We start from the raw sequence: 15,993 nt of genomic DNA, 5'->3' as shown, positions 1-15,993 counted from the left end.
CCCAAAAAAAAAAAAAAAAAAAAAACATACTGGGAAAATTGCATGCTGCTTTTGTGTTTGCATGTGAGAAGGGGAGAGAGAGAGACTCAGAGAGAAAGACAGAGACAGAAGGTAACAGAGGAGTTCACATGTGTGGACACTTCTTATACACACACACACAGACATATAATATATAAAATAATTATATATTTACATATGCATTATATATATAATATATATAACTCTTTCTTCAGGTCCAAAGGGACAGTATGCAAATGCATTGGTATGATTAACAGGTTAATTGATAGGAAGATTAACCCTGTACTTAGAGTACCAGTAAAACAGGAATATGAGATAAATGAGGAAAAGATGGAAACAATATGATATTTAATACTTTTAAGCATCAAAATTGTCCTGGAGAAGCTTAGGTCTACATTGGCCTTTCATCTTATTTTATGGTTTATTTTTATTTTTGTTTTGAATTACTTATGGACCTATGCCTGAAGTTCTCAATAGAGTCCTGGGCAAACTAGGAATTGTGGGTTAGCAGATGCGAGTAATGAGAGACATAAAAACCTGTTCAGGCCAGGCACAAGGATTTTGCAGCCTGGATCCAAACTTCTTAACTGATACTATCAAATGTGATATCATACAAATCATTTCACACTTTACAGTCTTATTTTTTTTATCAGCAATTAAGTAACAATACCAATACTGACCTCCTATATAACAGGAAAGATTTGAGACAAAAACAGGGTAGAAGTTGTCATAAAAATGATTTGAAAAAAAGTTTCTGTAAAAACAAAAGCTCTCGGTTAGTGATGGGATGTAAGAGACGAGAGAAAGAGAGGAAGTAAAAATAACTTTGTGATTTCCTACTTTAGTCATGGGAGGGGAGTAATGTCATTACACAGAACAAGACAGCAGACTCATTAAAGAGAATAGAGAGGACTGTGCTGGGCTGGAGGTGATAGGGAATACCCAAGTAATATTCTGAACTTTACACAATAGGAATCTTACACATCTTCATTCCTAGAAAACAATCAATGTTTATACACTACTTCCATTGCATTGTAAAGCCTTCTGATGACAGAAACTACCTTAGATAAAAATTTTTGGCAGTTGTCCAGGGACAAGCCCTCAAAATCTGCAATATTTGCTTGAATCTGGCTATTTCCCATCACCTCAGATGCTAGTCCACTTTATCTTTCTTTCTTCTTGATTCACTGTCTGGGCATTGTGCTTGGGCCTCTGGTTTAGACAAGAAAGCAGCCTAGTCTCCTTATCTAAAGGAGTTTCTGTCTATAGGATCAAAAGATTTATATCAGTAAACATTATTTACTGATATAAACATTATTTTATACTTTTTAGTAACAATTTTTATACTTTTTTTAGTAGCAATTTTTATACTTTCTAGTAACAAGTACTAAATGTATAGGACTATGAATTTTCCTCTGAATAAAATTTTGGCTGCTTATCATTTGGCTGCATTTTGAATCATATAATTTTGAATTTTAGTCTTGAGAGATCACATGGATCAACAAGCTCATTTTTAAAGAAAAAAATTAGGAAAACATAGCCAGAAAGTGACTTAGCAAATATTACAGAGTAGTTTCCAAAGTATATATACAATTATGCTTGGTGAAAATAAACCAGGAAAAAAAATCTTCTTTAAGCTGTCTTTTGACTATATTTTGCAGGATCTAATGTGTATGTAAATCTCTGAGATTATAACCAACTTAATTTTTGCTATTTTCAAGGAAGTTCTTCCTTAACCAAATAAAAATGAAAAATCAAGCAAATAAAAACGGAAAACTTCACCTTCATGATGCCCAAATGGATATTAATTTTGTAAATTCTAATAAAAGCCAAAATTTTTACATTACCCGAATAATTATTCCACTTTCAAAATGATTTTGGCAGTATAGATCTAAGCCTTCCTATATTATATAAGGAAGGAAGCCTTGAACAATTTTAGTGCTTTAATTTCATTCCTTAAATACCAATTCTAAGGAGAAACTGCTGCCTAATTATAAATGCACAGCTAGAAATTGGTACTGAAAAATCTTCAGTCACTCTATGATAATTCATTCCATTTTTGTTATATAATCATTATCACTATTATTGGCATGGTATTCAGGGTTTTCCCTTTGGAAAGCTTCAAGAAACCCAAAGAGACTAACTATGCAGAGTTTATATGCCCCCTACAAAGTCTACATTAGGTGTCTCATTTGGAAACTATGAACCAGATGAACAAAGTACAGGTTTAATTTTGTTTCATTAGATTGTGAAGAGACCAACATGAATTAATTAGTGTTAACTACAACACGCTTCACTAACATCCTGCCAACACAAAGATTTCCTACAGTGACAAGATGAGAGACACGTTCAGGGTGATAGGAGAGAAATGTAAGTGGGTTGGTGCAACCATTATTACATTTATTGCTGCAAAGAGTTCTAATTGATAGGGGATTTTGCATTTGGGGGGTAATAAGCTCTCTTAAGATCTGGGGCTAGACATTTAATTTAGTTTTGATGGCATCATTTTATGTTAAATGGCTTAGAATTAATTATTAAGGCATATTTATTGTGATTATTCATACAGAAAACAACATCTTAAAATGACAATTAGGAAATTTTGAAGGTAACCCAGCCACACAGTCACTCATTGGGTTGAAGTGACAGTGAATTGAAAAGAAGTCTCAGATACAGTAAGTGGCCATTTATGTGGTGAGGGAGAGGCCCTATCCACATCAGAGATATGGCGTTGCCTTCAGGTTATGGTTCTGGTCATTTAAACTAGAGCACCTCTTGTTATTAAAACACCTGTTGTACAAATGATGCCTTTTCTCAACACTTTGAAGACTGCTCTCACTTTATGTATTGCAACATAAATCACAGTAATGTTAGCAAATTAGTGGTAACGTTTTGTCCTCCAGGTTTCCTACAGAGCAAAATACACATACAAATGGAACAAAGGCACAATACGAACTAGCTGCAGTGTTAAACAATGTATACTTATGGTACACACATAAAAAATTACGCATTGCCGTGATGTCTAATGATTATCCTGTGCCTCATAACTATACCCACAAAGTAATGTAATTCAGCTCTAACTCCTGGCAAGTGTTCTCTGCTATACTTCTAGGTGTCACTCAAAGGTTGCAGTAACTTAAATGGCAGAGAGAATTTAAGCAACCCTCTACACACACACATTCCATACACATATACTATACACACAAAGCCTTTAAATATTTCCTGATTGTTTTAGTATTTGTCTAACACATACTTAACCCTTCAGAAAACAAGGGAGATCTCCATAGCTTGGAAATGATAGGAGGGTTGGAGGTGATGTCCACATTTCAATGAGACAGTGAACAGAAAGAAATCTCCATATGGAGGAGTAACAGATAATAAGATCAGATGGGTGGAGTTCCGACCTTGAGTTACTTTGGTGGCAGATAGGAAGGCACCAGTGCATGAGGAATAATATGCATACTGTGATATTATAAAAATATTTTGTCTAATGTCTCATTCAGAGCACAGTCACTTTCTGGAAGAAATGAAGCTTTACTAAAAGCAAGGCATTGCCAAGACAGACTCGGCCTTCCAAGCACTGGTATATCCTAAGGTAAAATCTCCAAGAATTTTTCATCTAAGCTTCAGAGTAAATTTCTAAACCTGATTTCCCTGAAGGAGGATGACATGGAGCTCTCCAAACTTCTGCAAAATAAAGCTATTTTTATGAAGAACTAATTGCAGATTAATATGGTTTGTACATCACTAGAGAAAGAAGTTGAAAAGATCTGGATTGGTGCTGCTTGGAAAATGGTAGGGGGCTTTCACCATCACATGATACCACCACCACTGCCTTCACTTTACAAGCCAAATATCAACATTGCAATTCTCAAAATTCTGTCCTTTGGGTGATGGCCAATTGTGTGAAACCATTTACACCCATGGATGCTAATAATAAAATGAGTCTTTAGTACTAAGATCCTAAAAATTCTAAAAGATGAGATGACTGCCCCATGAGAAAAGAACTTTATCTTCATGACTGTGTACACTATAGAACATTTTAGAAAATGGGAAAACATTTTGTTTTTCTCCTTTAAAATTATGAAAATAATAAATATTTACAGATTTTAAATTCAGGGAAAAGTTAAAATATGTTTAAAAATAAATTTTGACAATACTTGTTCACTTTGTGTGCCAAAATTTTATTTATTTTTACTTTATTGGTTGGAGTAGTGGTTGCTGCTCTTTGCTTGCTTTTCTCCCCCAGGAAATGGGCAATATTAGGCAAGTATCAGACATGTGATACTATCTTACCTCTGTCACTTAAAACTTTGACAAATTTCAAAATTTTATGTTGCTTCAGGACCCTCTTCTTCCTCAACTGATCATATGTTAGAAAAATATGTTTACTGCTTTTCTTTTTAATAAATGAATGTTTATATTCTTTGCTATGTTTTTAGAACTGATGGTGGAAGATGTTATGATTTTCAAAAGTGAATTAATTGGCTAATTACCTGTGGAACTACCCATTTTTGTTGTTGTTGTTTCCCACAGATACCCTCTCCTTGCAAGGTTAGTTCTTAGTGGAAAAGATATGTATTCTGCTAGTCTTGTAACTAGCTCCTTAACCAGATGAATCATGGTTAGAATTAGTACCCCCATGTGATTTGTAAGCACATTTCATATCCTAGTCTTAAGATAGAAACTGACTTCCTCATGCAAAGTAAGTATCTGCTAGAATCAACCCATTTTCATTACCCATAAATAGCCTTATTAAAGGCGGGGAAGGGTTTTCCTATCCTCTGTGTGTGCAAATTATAAGCTGACAGAGTCAGGAAATGGATATGAATTCCCAGAATTGCCATGTGGAGGGCAGAGAGAGGACACAGTTCCCATGGCTGACGCTGGCCCCTTCGTTCTGGCTGTGCCCTTCCTTTGGCTGTTTGTGGTCACAAAGGGTCAGAAGCTGAAGTTAGCTTCTGAGTATAATGTCTGTGCCTCTTTTACCACTGTTCACTCACCATGACAAATGGGACCCAGTCAGGCTCACTGTATTCTGAACCCATTCCTGGTGGTTTTCATCACTTTGTTCTTTGACCGAAAGTGTAACTCTGAATAGATATCTGTCAGGATACACTTCTACAGAGAGGCTACAAATTTAACCCTAAATTTGGTACATGCTAGAAATAGAATTATGACATAAATCAACTAAATGCATTTTATGATGTTAAATCCTAATTCTCCCCCTTTCAGAAGAATCGTTGACTTGTCAGTCTGTAAGCAGTGTGTCTATGCCCCGAACCTCATGCCGCTCAGATTGCTCTAGGTTTCTTCAACTACAAATCCTTAGTCCATAAGCCACTAATTTATACACGTCCTTCCCTTCTGTGTGTGCGTCTTTCTTTCTGTATTAGAAGCTCTTCTAGATATGGATTCTGTCCTGACTGCCATATGCCTTCTGATGCCCTAATCCTTCTTAACCCTCCCTGTCTTTCCCCCCACTTCACCTTATGAAAGACATCTTTTCAAATTCATCCATTTTATAAGCATTAATAGATCTCCTCATTTATTCTGTTTTCTAATTACAGTATTTGAAGTGTTTATTTGCTTATATAAATGAGAAATGTAGAGGTATGGAATAATCTCATCTATGGCTGCATACAGGGTATTGAAGAAAAAGCTCAAATGGCCTTCCCTCTCTCTCTCTCTTTCTCTCTCTCTTAACTCCTGTGATTGTAGGTTCCATTTCTTTTGGAGTATTGGCCTCAGTGTCTTCGTAAAGTTAATTTTCTCCATTCGGAAGGGGTAGATAGCCATCAGATGTTCAGCTTGGATGTCCTTAGAGCTTTGGACTCTAAAAGAGGAGAACATCCTTCCCAAAGCTTTCTCGTAACAGTCTTGGGGAGGCTGCTGATTATCCTGACCTGGGCTTATGTCCATCACTAAATTTAAAGGGCCCTAGATCAGACACATCAGAATCATATAAAATGATACCTATGTGATTTCTGGAAGAAAGGGTTCTATTCTAGGCAACACACTACACAAATGGACAAGTCATTATATTAGACATTGGGCATAAAGAAAGACATGCCCATAAGGAACTTGTAGCTAGTGAAGGAAGCAGACACAAGACAATTCTAGTTTGATGTGATAATTACTGAATATCCTTATGCTCAGGGTGTTCTTGGAGCACAGATGAAGGCCAATCAGAGGAGTGTTACCTAAAGGATTCCTGGAGGAGCTAAATCTTGCAGGATGCTTAGGGGTTGGCAAACGAAGAAGACTGATGTGCATGTCGCAAATAACTGTACAAGCGTGAGGACAACGTTAGACAAGAGAGCCTGCTGCAGTCTACCATCTGTAAGTAGTTCTGGCGACAAAGAGGAAGGTGCGTGAGAGGGAGGACAGAGAAACTTGAAGATGGGTAGATACAAAGGCTAGATCCTCAAGACTAAAATTTAAGACCATAAAAATGGCCTGTTATAGGAAAACATTAAAAGCTATAACACAATCATATTTATATATTAATAAATATAAGTCTAGGAACAGTAGGAAGAATGAATGTGGAGATAGGGGAATGGAGGGCATGGAGAATTGTCAAAAGGCATCTGCACTGACCTCAGTGAAAGTCTAAAGGGAAGAGCAGCAGTGGGGAGGGGACCTGAACTGAAGAGCTTTGGAAGAGCTCAAAGGGACAAAACTGAGTGACACACTGGATAGGTTGATAGAATACCTAAATTGATTTCAAGTTTTCTGATCTGGATGAAGAGAGGAATGACAGATTAGAATCAAGATATAGAAGGCTGGGGGAGGAATATTAATCCATTATTTATTGTAAGTCTACTCTACAAACCAGCTGGTCTTCCAGCATTACAGAATTTCAAGGATTATTTTCTGAAGGTAGCTGATATCTCATTTTTTCCTTAATCTTCTGATTATTATGAAATTCAATATTATGACCCTCAAAAATCTCAGTTTCACTAGACCTAATCTAAAACTAAGACCTAAGCTAAAAGTAAGGTTAGCTTACTTAAAGTTAGGTGGCTACTTAAAGTTAGGTGGCTTACTTAAACTTAAAGTTAGGTGGCTAACTTTAGATAAGCCACCTAAAATGGTGTGATCCGTTAAGTGGTCTGATTTTAATCCTGGGTCTGATGGAGAGGTTTGATTGAGAGATCCTGACAAAAAAGTTCCTGCAGACAAGACAGAAGCAAACTTGAGGGCGCTGGCAGGAGAGACCACGCAGTTTAAGTTGGCTCACAGCCAAAGATACAGACCGGCACCATCGATTTACAAAAGAAGTTAGAAAAATGTGAAACAATCCACCTTTAGATTATGGATTCACTTGTTAATTCACTTGACCACCTTTAATATACATTTCTCTTTGCTTTCTTTGAAAATGCTTCTTTCTTTCTCAAAACTTCTCATCTCAAAGTTTTGGGTTTCTCAATGAAAAGTGAAAGACATGAACTTCTAATTTTCTTTAAGAAATAAACATGCTTGAAATAAATAATGCCAAGAGTTTGTTAAACTTTTCTTTCTCTCATTGTTTTTATCCCTGCCTCTCCTGTACTTCTCTCTCTCTCAATCCCTCTCTCATTCTTCTAGATCAAGATATTGGCTTTCTTTACAGACTAAACAAACTGAAATCCTCATATTCGGACATCGTTCCTTGATATTCTACAGAAAAAAACAGGTTGTATATCACGGAGCTGAGTTACCTCAAGGTAAGCAAGAAGAAAAGGAAAGATTTATAAGATAATAGATCACTGTCACTGATTTCTGCCCAGGAATCACACAGTTCACGGAAAGTACCATGTGAGCTAAGGCTGCACAGATAAGCCTAATCTTCAGATGACATTCTCAGAGTGAAAACTAAGACCCCTAAGGCACACCAGCATCCTCAGCACCCATGGTCTAAATAAAGTCTTCCTCTAGACTTCTGACTCTCTGGACCAGGTTCTGACCTTGCTACCTCATTTATACTTAGCTCTTCTTGAGGTATCCACATGCTACGTTCCTCAAACTGCCTCCCATTGATTATGTCAACTGGTTCCTTTCTTCTCACCATATTCTTTGGTCAAGGCCAGGCTCAGTGTTCACCCCCTTCAAGCAATGATCTCCAATCCATTCCATCCTATAATAAAAACTTCTCCAGTCAAATATACTTTGAGATTTTATACGTAAAACCACATCTTTCTATGTACAGCTATTTGTCTACTGTTCTGCCTTACAGTTCTAGTTCATTCATTCCACAGCCGTTAAACTAAACACTTGCATATGCATACAAGCTCTGTGTTGATTACAGATAAATGTAAATGATATATGCTCCCAGATCTCAAGGAATTCTGAATAAACTGACAATGTCGATCCAGCAGGAGAAGTTCTAGCTGGAGATATTTAGAGGATGCTATGAGGACACAGAAGAGATGCATAGGTTTCAGACTGGGGATGCAAGACAGGCTTTCCTGGAGGATATGGGGCCTCAGCTAAGTTTGTGAGCAGCATGAAGAATTACCTGCTTGGGAGATATGGTGGGACTTTCCCAGAAGACTTGAAACAGTCTGAGGTATTAGAGACATTTTAAGCAGGTTAGGTTGTTTGTGCAGAAAATGCATGCAATCAGTGGTGGGAAACAGGCCAGAGAAAATCTCAAATAGAAGGTCTCAAATTTTGATATACATCAAAATCACCTAGGGAATTTACAAAGGAAGAGATTTCTGGCCAGATCCAGGAAAACCTGATTCAGTGAGGCCCAGTAATCTCCATGTTTAATAAACTCTTTTTACAAAGCATGAAGAGCAAATGCTAAGCAAAGACATTTGAAAGGGACCTTGAAAGACTCAGGGAGCCATTGAAGGGTCTTAAGCAGAGGAAGGGCAAGGTCCACTTGTTGAGAAGTTGCCTGTATGGGGGCTGTTTAGAAGGCAGTTTCAGGAATACGCTTATTACATTTAGACACACAAGATTTATATTATATTGTTTTCTTTTAATCCCCCAGAGCAGTGTTTCTAAAATACATCATACCATGATGATCTTGCATATTGAAAAGTAAAAATTCCTGGGCTTCCTTCCTTACATACTAGATCAGAATCCCTGGAGTGGGACCCAGTAATCTATAGTTTAACAAGTTTCTCAAGTGAGTCTTATGTGCCACAAATAGCAAAGTATCTCCAGAACATCTCGGAGAAAACTGGGTCTGTACCTTTCGGACCAAACCTTTGGGTTGCCACGATGGGTTCTAATCCGAATGCATTCCAGCATCTCAAACACAGAATTCATAATATGCGGCATCAGCCCTAAAACAATATTTTGTCAGAACAGGGGTTTCTGGTATTTCCAAGAAGCACTTCCTATCTCCACAGCAGTTAAAAAACAAGACAAAAGGTCCTCATGCAAGCTTCTTAGGCTCACACTGAAGGAACTGCAGCTTCTAAAAGTCGGGTGGAAATAACCACGTATTAAGATGTATCTTTGAAAAAAAGCTGCCAATACTTCTGCGAAGCTTAAGGAGCTCTTCCTTAAAAGAAATCAGGTAGGGCTTCTCTGGTGGCGCAGTGGTTGAGAGTCCGCCTGCCCCTGCAGGGGACAATGGGTTCGTGCCCCGGTCCGGGAAGATCCCACATGCCACGGAGTGGCTGGGCCCGTGAGCCATGGCCGCTGAGCCTGCGCGTCCGGAGCCTGTGCTCTGCAACGGGAGAGGCCGCAACAGTGAGAGGCCCGCGTACCGCAAAAAAAAAAAAAAAAAAAAAAGAAAGAAAAAAGAAATTAGGTTATTCGTTTTGAATTAAAGTTAAGCACTTGGCTTAGTTCTCTTTCATTTTTCTTCTTGTAAATCTCCAACTAAATTAATTAAGCTGGTGTTTAAAGCTGGCAGCCAACCTGACACAGGAAGCCATGTGGCAAGCTGGGCGTCAGTGGTGAAATTAGAACAAAAGTTAGAATCAGCTGCGCGGGAGGAGCTGGCCTGCTTTTCTTCTGCCCCCTCCTCCACCCCTCAACATACACAGGACTAGCTGCCAAGACCTTCCTTGTTGGATGCCTCATCCCTGAGTCCCACAGCTGACTTTTTTTTTCTGTTATATAAAACTTATGACAAATGCATGAGCAATAAAAAGGAAGCTTGGCCATTTTCCACTCAGAAGCCTAACAGCATGAACAGCTGCAGCTAATCTCATCATCCAAAACCAGATTAAGGCAGGGCCTCCAGGCCAATGACAGCAGAGAGGCCTGCCTGCATCAGAAGGAGAGGTGGTCCTGAGCTGCCATTAACATCAGCTATGATGGCTAATTTCATGTGTCAACTTCTCCTGGACTAAGGGATGCCCAGGGAGGTGGTAAAATATTTTTTCTGGGTGTGTCTGAGAGGGTGTTTCAGGAAGAGATTAGTATATGGATCAGTAGACAGAGAAAAGAAGATCCACATCACCAGCATCCATCAATGAATTGGATGGTGGGCATCGTCCAATTCATTGAGGGACTGAAGAGAATAACAAGGCAGAGGAAGGACACATTTGCTCTTGTTGCTTGGACTGGGACATCCATCTTTTTTCGGCCCTCGGACTTTGGCACTCCTCGTTCTTGGACCTTCAGGTTCGGGCTGGGACTTATTCTACCAGCTTTCCTGGTCTCAGGTTTTTGGACTTAGACTGAATTATACTACTGTTTTTTTCTGATTCTCCAGTTCACACACGACAGATTGTGGGACTTCTTGGCCTCTATAATCAAGTGAGCCAATTCTTACAATAAATCTCATATATTTCTATGTATCGATATATCCTACTGGTTCTGTTTCTCTGAAAAACCTTGACTTACACACCAGGCACTAAAGCAAAAATGCAAATGTGAATTTCTCTTCCTTCCTACCTCCTGTCTTCCTCCCCATCTTCTTTCTTTCCTTCCTTCCTTCCTCTCACCCTCTTTTTTACCCCCCGTCCTTCCTTCCTTTACCCCTTTCTTCCACTTCACTTAAATATTAATTGAGCACCTACCACAGGCTCAGCCCTGATCAATCAGTGGTGAACAATACAGGCAAATTCCCTGCCCCCTTAGGGAGCTTGCATCCTAGTGGAGGAAACAGATCACACGCAATTAGAACAATTGATAAAGAAAATAAATATTGGGACACATCCTCTGCCACAGAGGATAAGACAGGGGCACTAGACAGGGTGGAGATGGTGAGGAGTGCTTTGGAATTTAGACATGCGGCCTGAGAAGGAGCCTAGAGAGCTGGAGAAAGTGATCCTGGAAGAAAGGCTCCTGGGATGGGGCTCCAAGAATTTGAGTGGAACTCATTTGTCTCTTGGAGATCACCGTCTCTATGCTTCGTCTTTCCTTTCAATAAGAAATCACATTTTCGAAGAGTTCTAAGTAGAAATTTCACAGAGCTCTGTAAGGGAATCTCTGAAATGAAGAGGTTGCTTTCAAAGTGACTCATTTATCCTCTTGTCTTGTAAGTTTAAGACACGAGTAGCTTGAGTGCACACGGATCAAGGCACCTAACAAAAAACGCCAGTGGAAAAGCATTCCGTGGGAGCAAAGCTGTTCCCCTACCTTAATTAACCTTCGTTCTAAGTTCGACATTCAGCCCACTTCCTCCTAGAGTCGGCTACCGAAAAGAGGAAGGCATCTGCAGTAATTATATGGGCTCAGTTGTTTGAGTCCCTGAAATCTGTTTGACCTGAAGATTAAGGCAATTTAAAGCAAAATTTGTTTTGGTTCTGAAGCTTGGGGGTTGGGGGTCGGGGGCTCAATGCTAAATCGTGGCAACTTTGAAATACCAGCTGGGCCCTGGCGGGGCAGAGACGGGGACAAGCCTGGGCCGCTCTGATGTGTGCCTGTCTCCACAATGCGAGGTGATGTGATTTGACATCAATTAGCTGTTGTGCAAGAAAGTCATCCCTTACCCCAGTTAGCAGTAACCATAGGGTATCATGCACCTCTTCAAACATGACAAGCAGCATGCACGGCATTGCCTTTGTTGATGCTCATCAAGAACGGCAGGCCGTGAGTTACGGAGAGGTGCTGAAGAAGCAGAAAATGTGATTGGCCACAAACAGCATTGGGGAGGATAAAACCTCCTGATGTTTGGACCAGGTGAAATAACCAGGCAAACTCTAAGTGTATTATGGCCTCAAAGCATGAACTCAGAAGGTGTCTGTAAACATCCTGGACACCTCAGGGGACTCATTGGTCCAGGAAGAGGTAAGGACGCTTCCCAGAAGAATCCCCAGGCTGAACTGTGTCTAGTTGAAAAGACTGACGCGTTAGCTAGCTTTCAGAGAACATGGAAGTTTGTAACCTTCCAATGTTTTTGAAAACTGAGAGCATTCTCCCAAACAAGAAACAGACAAAAACTTAAGTGTGACTTTGACGGCCATCATTTCACAATTTATAACTGTGTTTACTTATTTTAAAAATGACGATCCTCAGTGCATAAAAGGATGAACAGGCATCATAAAAAACGCTATTTCATCACACCTCTCACTGCCAGAACTGGTCTAAAACTCTGCTGCTTGATGCTTTTTGACAGCTTAGGAATTATTGGTGACTCCCATTTCCTATAAAAATCTCAACAGTCCTCAACCCAGAATTTTATTCAATTCATGCCTCCCTATGCAAACTTCTCTTTATGAAATCATGCTTTATAGTTCCACGGGTCCTCTTTTTCCCATGATCCAAAGACAGACAGAGGGCTTCCCTGGTGGCGCAGTGGTTGAGGGTCCGCCTGCTAATGCAGGGGACGTGGATTTGTGCCCCCAATGCTGGAGAGGGTGTGGAGAAAAGGGAACCCTCTTGCACTGTTGGTGGGAATGTACATTGATAAAGCCACTATGGAGAACAGTATGGAGGTTCCTTAAAAAACTACAAATAGGGCTTCCCTGATGGCACAGTGGTTGAGAGTCCGCCTTCCGATGCAGGGGACATGGGCTCGTGTCCCGGTCCAGGAAGATCCCACATGCCATGGAGCAGCTGGGCCCGTGAGCCATGGCCGCTAAGCCTGCACGTCCAGAGCCTGTGCTCTGCAACAGGAGAGGCCACAACAGTGAGAGGCCGTGTACCACAAAAAAAAAAAAAAAAAAAAAGACAGAGACAAAGACAAAGAAAGATCCACAGGAAATATTTTAAGGTACAAAAGCCAAGTATAGAAAGATATATACCATACAATTCTGTTATTTTTTTTTCTAAACTACATGTTTATATACTCATTCAATTAAAGGAATGGACAGAAAAAATATAAGGCCTAATTAAAAGGAAAGTTTCCTTTTTTACCTTTTTTTCTTTTGTATACTTCAAAATTTGGGATTTTTTTACAATTAGCATATGTGTGCATGTATTCATGGCATAAACTGATATAGATGTATATCATTAACATGGAACATTAAAGGGCGGTAATGGTATCTCACAGTTCCATAAGATTCCACCAAAATCCCAGAGAACACAGGGGGAAAAAAAAGTGATTTGCAAATCTAACCCAAACCAGTTTGTTGGTTTAAAACGATATAGATTAGTCAATGACACATCTTCCTCAGTTTCTTCAATATTTACAGGAAAATGTCAATTATTTTTTCCAACTAGGCTGAGAAATGAGATGTTTAACTGGAGTCAGACTGCAGCTGTGCCCAAACCCTAAATTCAAACTCAAAATCTCAGCTGACAGAAACAATATTTATGACCAATTGCCTGGAGGAAGTGCAAATCTGTCACCTCCTTCAATCAGCGTTTCCTAAGTGTGTCTTTTGGGACATAAATCTACAAGATGTCCAGTGAAGAAAGAATTCTTTGGTCAATCAAGTTTGGCAAATATTACGTATATTACCGCCCATTGATTCAGAATACAAAAGCGTCTACAAAAATATCTGAGAATTTGTGAAGCAGAGAAAAACGCCTCAATTTATTAACCTAGAATTTTCCCAATCTGTTTGGTAAAGAACCATTTTTACACAAAACCCAACGTAGTATTCTCAGGGAAATGTTGCTGCAGCTATTCCCATATAGGCTCCTAGGTTATACCTCCAAAACTCCTTACCCAATCCTGTTGTGCTGCCCAGCCTCCTGCTACTTTGTAGAACCGCAGTTACTGAACCGAAAGCCTTTTCAACACTATCACTTTATATCAATGCACTTTGAATCATGTTATTTTGATTAGTGAAAATTATTGTGAAAAATTTTGCTTACGTTAAAAATAAACTCACTAGGGCCTCCCTGGTGGCGCAGTGGTTGCGAGTCCGCCTGCCGATGCAGGGGACACGGGTTCGTGCCCCGGTCCGGGAAGATCCCACGTGCCGCGGAGCGGCTGGGCCCGTGAGCCGTGGCCGCTGGGCCTGCGCGTCCGGAGCCTGTGCTCCGCAACGGGAGGGGCCGCAACAGTGAGAGGCCCGCGTACCGCAAAAAAATAAAAAATAAACTCACTAAGTTTTAGCTACTATTATGAACAAGCATAATGCTGAGCTCCTTTCATGGAGTATCCAACATAACCCTCAAAACAATCGCATGAGGCCATAGCGCTGTTGTTACAAATTAGTGATGGTGAGAAGAGCCTGAAGGGGTTTGAAGAGTCTCGCCCGAGACAACACAGTGGGGAAACGCCGGCTTGGTTTCAAACCCACGCAGCTTGGCTCCTGGGCTCACATTTGTAACCATCCCATGAACTCGATGTCTAAAATAACCCATGATGGATAATTCTTAGTGTTTCTTTACTAGAAATAACTTGATTCCTAAACACTTTTGTTTTTGTTTGAATACTTTGTTCACTATGTTGTATGAAATGGTTTTCTTCTCCTCTTCCCATTGAGGCCCAAACGGCTCCAGCCCAAAGCCTGGCTCAGCAGATGTGAAGAAGGCATGCACGTGGTAGACCAGCCTTACAGTGGCTCCATCTGACAGTTTTACTTATTTTCCTTTTGCCTGATTTTGCGTCTCATCAGTTTTAATTGTTTTGTATCGGTATGCCGTGCATATGTTATACAAATACAAGGTAGCATGGTAAAAACATATTGCACCTCTGGCACTTCCTATACATTCCCTATCTGCCGCAGACCTTTTGTCTCCAGCTGCATCATCATAAAATACCATGATGAAAATGAGCCAGAATTGAGTTCCAGTCATAAACGTACCTTCTTTACTAGAGAGCTCTAAACCTAGCTGGCTATTAGCGTACAGCGCATTGCAGGGGAGATTTGTCAGGAGTCCAGTTTGTCATCGACAGATAAGTAAAAGGTAGTTAATGTAAACTGCATTTCCAAAATTCATTCCACTTAGCATGGCTCAGGAAGGACCTTGAGACGGCAATCTAGAGATTGCTATGAGTGAGTAATGTGATGGCCACTTTCCATTTACGTGAGCATTTCTCTCCAGAGAGCACTTTGCAATTGTCCTATTTACTCCTCCTTGCTACACTTGTCCGGTTGTTCAGGTGTGTTATGAGAGTGTGAAAACTTGAGCAACCAGTAGTAGCAGCCCCCCAGAGCACACGGCTTAAGCTGTGCTGAGAGATCTGGTTCATACCAAGCTCGTGCGAGTACCTTTTGCCCTGTGTGGGAAAGGTGTCTATTTCAAAGATGGCTGACCATGTGAGGAGCTGATCTGATTCATCTGGGTGGCCGTATCCCAGCAACCGCATTATCCATCAGTTTCAGTTATGGGGATGACTGAATCTAAGCTCAGACTTTGGGTTCAACTATTTAACCAGTTGTTTTGCAACAACAAAATCGATTTTTTTAAAGACTTGAAACAACAATAAAACTTCACTACAGAAAATGTTTAAAATATGGATATACAAAAAGAAAAAAATACATAGCACCAAAATTGTTCACTGGGCCACGGGAATGTGAATTACTTCCACACTTGGATACACACACACACACACTCACTCACTCTACATATGTGTGTGTATACGTATATATGTGTAGTTTCACAAATCAAGCCACAGTAAGGATTCCAAACTTCCATTTAACCACCTGGTAGACTGTATTACCACTTACCATGATCTAGTTC

Source organism: Lipotes vexillifer, unplaced genomic scaffold, assembly GCF_000442215.2.
Source record: "Lipotes vexillifer unplaced genomic scaffold, Lipotes_vexillifer_v1.1 scaffold916, whole genome shotgun sequence".
In the NCBI taxonomy this organism is placed as follows: domain Eukaryota; kingdom Metazoa; phylum Chordata; class Mammalia; order Artiodactyla; family Lipotidae; genus Lipotes; species Lipotes vexillifer.
Note: the sequence above shows the minus strand (reverse complement) of the source record.